The sequence below is a fragment of the Rhipicephalus sanguineus genome, chromosome 11, assembly GCF_013339695.2.
Source record: "Rhipicephalus sanguineus isolate Rsan-2018 chromosome 11, BIME_Rsan_1.4, whole genome shotgun sequence".
NCBI classification, from domain to species: domain Eukaryota; kingdom Metazoa; phylum Arthropoda; class Arachnida; order Ixodida; family Ixodidae; genus Rhipicephalus; species Rhipicephalus sanguineus.
Window position 1 is genome coordinate 73,614,721 of NC_051186.1, and position 6,000 is coordinate 73,620,720.

The following is a 6,000-nucleotide window of genomic DNA, read 5'->3' on the forward strand; positions in this document are numbered from 1 at the left end:
GAAGCTCATAGTTTGGTGGAACTAGAAAGAGAAAATTTCGCGCTTGTGAATAGTGAATATATTTATAACTGCACTGTCACGAACACCCTAGCTATGCACAGTGTGGGATAAATGAGCGGGACGTAAAGAACATCAAGCAGGTTGCATTAAATCATGAAAAACAAAACAAAAGACGTTGGGCATAAGTAGAGAACAGTAGTATGTTCGTGCACGATGAGCCGGCCAAATCGCTTAAGAAGTAATTTTAGGAGGCGCTTATATCGTCACGCTCCGGTGATAAGTGCAGCCTCGGAGGTGGTCAATTATAATACTAATACTAATAATACTACTAATAATAATAATACTAATAATAATAATTGTGGGGCTTAACGTCCCAAAACCACGATATGATTATGAGAGACGCCGTAGTGGAGGGCTCCGAAAATTTCGACGACTTGGGGTTCTTTAACGTGCACCTAAATCTAAGTACACGGGTCTCAAACATTTTCGCCTCCGTCGAAAATGCAGCCACCGCGGCCGGGGTTCGATCCCGCGACCTTCGGGTCAGCAGCCGACCGCCATAACAACTAGTCCACCATGGCGGGGCTGAGATGCATACTATAGGTGTATCTTTAAAGTAACATAATTTGGTTGCAGTTCTGAAACTTTGTGTTAGCTCCTCACTGGCTCGAGAGCTACCTTTTCAATTACAATAAGGGTATATAAGTACCTGGTATTTATCAGAAATACCACGCAAGGGGAAACTTTTTTACCCTTCAAAGCCTTTACTTAAGCACAATTTCGCATTTAAAGTAGCTTCGTGATATTGAGATACTTTCTATCCTAATAAGTCCGTTATTTGGGTGCTGAAAATCATCTTTGGAAATAATTAGTTGAAGATCCGTTCTAGGTAATGAGACTTTACTCTGCTTAATAAAATCCGTCCTTCGGTTTCGGAGAAAAAACTTCAGCTTTTTCTTTTTCTGGGGCAATTGTGTTAGAATAACAATACATTGACGCGACAGTTCTAGACCATCTCTCAAAACACACCATTTAAATCAAATAGCTCTGTCTACCTACTTTTACACGTAAGTACGGCTACTGACACTTTTACAGCATAAAGGCCACTAGACAATACAATACTATTACAACCATCAATCAGGAGGCAAAATTTCACCAAGCAATGTTCGCGGAACGTTGTTCAAAACGAAGAGTACCTAACTTCATCAGCGATAACATTTTGTTTAGCGTGCGTGTCGATGGCCGCTATGCGTGTTTTCACACCGTGTGGGCAGGACACGGTGTTGTTCACGCATCGATATGGAGGAGGTCCCAACAGGCCGGGGGCCCCGCCGCGGCAGTCGCATTTCGGTGGAGGCACGTTAAAAAACACCACATGATCGAAATTTCCGGTGCCCTCCACTACGGCATGCCTCATAATTATATCCTGGTTTAGGCACGTAAGACCGCGGATATTATGATTATTATTATTATTATTATTATTATTATTATTATTATTATTATTATTATTATTATTATTATTATTATTATTATTATTATTATTATTATTAATAACATGCAGGAGGTAACTCAAGCTAAACACTAACGATGCTATTAAATTGCGAGCTTTTACGAGCCAAAGCCCCTATATGACTGTGGGGAACACCGCAGCGGGGGACCCTGAAATCATTTTGATCACCTGGGCTTCTATACGCAGCATTTCTCAACGCGCCGGTCTCTTCGTTTCGTCCAGTCAGATGGATGCATATAAGCCTACGAAGACTTGTTCGTGTTTGCTTACAAGCTTCGACGCGCTTACTGCACGAAAGAGACGCCATCGTTACTTACATAGACAGGAAAAAAGCGAAATCTGCGCTGGATACAGCAAAATACAAATATCCTTCGCGGAATAAAGGTTCGTGTTAGAAAAAACGTCTTGCGCTAAAATTCTCGCAAGAGAATATTTCAGCCAATCACGGTACGGGACATATCATTAGGGAAGTCTGCTGGCTAATACAAGGACACTCTTACGAAAGAGATGTTTTGTAAATTCCCCCCCAACCTTCTTGCTTACAATATAAAAGCTCGAAAATAAAATTGTGTAGGTATTATGTTTTTTTTAAGCGACATTGTCTGCAAAAATGAGCATTCGCGGACAACATGCAGCCGCGTAGCAAAAGAACTTGGAGGACGCTTGAGCTGCGCCTTCAAGAGTAGAACGCGATAGCGTAATCGGGCCCCATGCGCATCGTCTTCTCAATTGCTAGCCTTGCTTCGGTTTTTGGTGCATGCCTCAATCGTGCTTTAAGGAAACGAACGACTATGCGCCTAACATTGGCCATTTCAAGCTATCTTAGAATACCTACTGCAAGTACAGTTGTTAAGTGCCCAATACCCCGCAATTATTCCTTTTGCGAATCAGCCAAGCGCCCACTAGCGTCCGTAGCGCCCACTAGCGCCCACTAACCTGCTCACTTTTTTGACGTTTTTGCAGCGGATGATGATTAAAAAACGCCAGGCCTGCGCGGAAAGCGCAGCACAGTCACGGCGAAAACTGGAAGAGCGGCGTTTCTAGAGACCGTTGTAAACTCTCTAGTGGCTACTAATACAAGTAGACTTGCAACGTACCAACCACGCCACAAACCATAATTTCTGTGAAGTTGGGAAGCACCCACCACGACATTAGTCTTCATTCTGCGGTGAAGCGAGGTATCATCTGTAAGGCAGTATGTGAACTTCGTTGATGCGGCTTTATGTCGATGAAGAATTATGGCTGTGCCATTTCTAATAAATTGGAAGCTTTAAACGATCCACTAGTTACGTAATTCACATTGGTGACGCGCGGTCGTTATTTAACTGTCCCATCACGCTTTATAACATATGTTAACCTGAGAAAGGGAGGGGGAAAGAGAGAGAGGAGAGGGGGCACTGACTTTATTGAGACCCTGGGGAAATGGATCGTGGGAGCCTTATGGGGTTCCTTGGCAACCAATAGAACTGCACTGGCGAGGAACCCACTACGCTATAAATAATCATTATTTTTGTGAAGTAGGGAAGCAGCCACTATGCAACTTTTCGTCATTCAGCGGAGAACCGTGGTACTCGCTAAACACCTGTTAGGCATTATGTGCGCTTTGTTGATTCTGTGGCTGATGACGATGAAGAATTATGGCAGAACCCTTTGTAATGGGTTGGAAGCATTCAACAACGCACTCGTCGCGCAATTCGCATTGTCTGAGGCCCGGTTACAGAATACGTGTTGTGTGACGGCCTGGTTGTTATTTTACTCTTCTACCACACTGCATTATATGTAATGTTGATGTGGTTCCTTCCCGACATGAAGCCTGTACAGGGTATTTTGGCAACGCAGTTTCAAGCACCGACATGGCTCTGAGGTACAATACTGGGTTCCCACGCAGAGGACCCAGGTTCGAACTTCGTTCCATCACGGATGTTTTTTCTTATTTTTTGTTCCTATTTCGCGCGATAGTGGTTACGGACACCGGCGGCGGACAACTACGGCGCCCAAAAACGGCCCTTGTTGTGATCTCATAACAGCTTTCGCTGTAATATGTATGAGCGCTTTGTAATGGTTGGGCCTTTCAAACACCCACTCGTTGCGCAATTCGCATGTTTTTGACGCGCGGTGCGATTCTTGGTGCGAAATGAACGCTACATTCCTAAAGACCATGTGCTTTACTACGAGTGTGCCGTTCTTCAATAATTTTCTTTATTAAAATTATGCTTGAGCTCTGGCATTTTTACGTTTTGTATGCGTGCATATTACGACTAAAATATTTCATCAATGTATATTTAATTTAATTTCTCCCACACTCATCGCGAGCCCTACGCTTCAATAAATTTTCGCTGTTCATTGGCATCTGGCTACTTTCGTTTCCGCGTACTATTCTCCCTTAGAAAATGCCGGGGGGCAGCTTTGACGTCAATTAATGCGCGTAAAATGTCCTAAAGTAGTTTTTGCGCTCATGATGTACAACCTTTCATTGAACTTGATTGGCCTCCGTCAACTTCTTGAAAAGCTATGTCGGACTTAATTCCTTCAAAGAGCAACAACTTTTGCCTACGGCGCCTCAGTTACTGTCGCTAATGTCTGGAAGGTCAGACTGTCTGTCGAGAACTTATACACATTTGTCGTCTACGTCACACGAAGTCCATTCAAACAGAGAAGCAGGCATGTTTGGGTGTACTTAATCATCACCATCATTTTTTGTTCCATTAAAGACCCTTTCACTTATTAAATGATTGCGACAAGGTTCGAAAAGGGTTAACGTACATCTGTCATACGAATTGAAAGAAATAATGAATACAGATACAGTAATGCATCGACGGGGGCTAGTTGGTATGGCATCGTTACCTTGTTGTGCTATATCAATGCACCAGCACAAACGGGGAGACAGGACACATATGGCGCACATATGTGTCCTATTTCCTCCTTTGTCCTGGTGAATCAGTAGAGGGCAGCAAAAGAACTTTACAGATACGCTAAATGATTTATTAAACATCGGCTCAAGTGGCGTTATATAGCATCAGTCACGTGAGGGCAACAAAAGCGATTCAATAGTGTTGACGTTGCAACTAAAACTTAAACAGACCAACAAATATTAAAAAAATCAATAATGATTGCTGATTAGAAGTACAGTTGTCAGCACATGTGCTAGTTAAGATCTGTCGAAATTAATTTATATCTCGTTCATTGACAGTACTGCAGGGAAAGAATTCCGTGATTCAATCACGCGTCGTAGGAATGACTGATTAGGAGCCTTAGTAGATCGTTGCAATCGATGTATGCTGAGATGATTAAAATGACGTCAAGAAGACCGGGCAGGAGGTTATAGAACTGTTACTCATAGGTGAGGGAAAATGAAATAGAGGTAATGGAAAAGACATAGCTGACTGATGCTTCCTCGCAAATGCAGAGTGGTAAGACCAAGGGCCGACTTGACATTTGATACAATGGTGATACGATCGGAGTTGAAGGAAACGATGCGAGCCGCCCGGTATTGTACGGATTCCGTCCGCAGTGTTTTCTATTAGGGAGTGAAGTTTCTCCATAGAGAGACGCGTATTCGAGTTTCGTGCGCACGAACGTTTCATAAGCAAGCTTGCTATGCACGGTGGACATAGCCATTTTGTTGTCATGAGACTATGTACCTGCGCTGACTACGGCAGGTCTCGTTACGGAGCCTTAGCAGATCCATGAAAACGTTGTATGCTGAGATGATTAAATGACGGTGAAAGGATTGGGTAGGGGGTGATGAAAATGTTACTGGTGCATGTAGCAAACTGTAATACAGTTTGTGGAAAAGCCAAGGCTGCTTTACGTTTGGGCGAAAATGCAGAGCGATAAGACCAAGGGTCGATTTGACATTACTGTTATGACGATCGTAACCGGAGGACATGAAACGAGCCGCGCGGTATAGACCCTTTTCAATAAGCTCTTCCTTGCACTGCATATTCGCCCAACTAATGGCGGAACCTGTGAAGCTTAATAGGGACAGGAGGCTCTAGTTGCACGTGCTCGGGCTTGTCTATTACGCTTCTTTATATCAAGACAGCTGATTTTATATTTTCCGCGTCATAGCGCAAGCAAACTGCGCTTGAACAGAACGTTTTCAGAAGTGACTATTGACCGCGAGGTCCAACACTAGAAACGCCGGCGCCACCATCGGCGTGACGTGCTTGGTAGGATCATGTGGTCTCGGCGGCCGCGTCGGCTGCTTGTGGAGCGCTGCCGCGTGCTTTGAAAACGAGTTTCAAATCCCACGTGCGCTGCGGCCTGTTCAAATACGGAAGTTTTCTCACATTTTCTACTCAATTGAAAGCATTTTAATTGAGTGGCTGCCTCCGAAGGCGACGAACATGGGTCTCTACCGGTCGGTGCCGCAGTGCCGGGCTTACGCAACAGAGCCCAGTGTCAGCCATGCACCGGTAACCGCGGGACAAGAAACTGCGTGAAGCACGGGTTGTAAAGCTAAGAACCGGCAAGTAGCCATCGGCTAC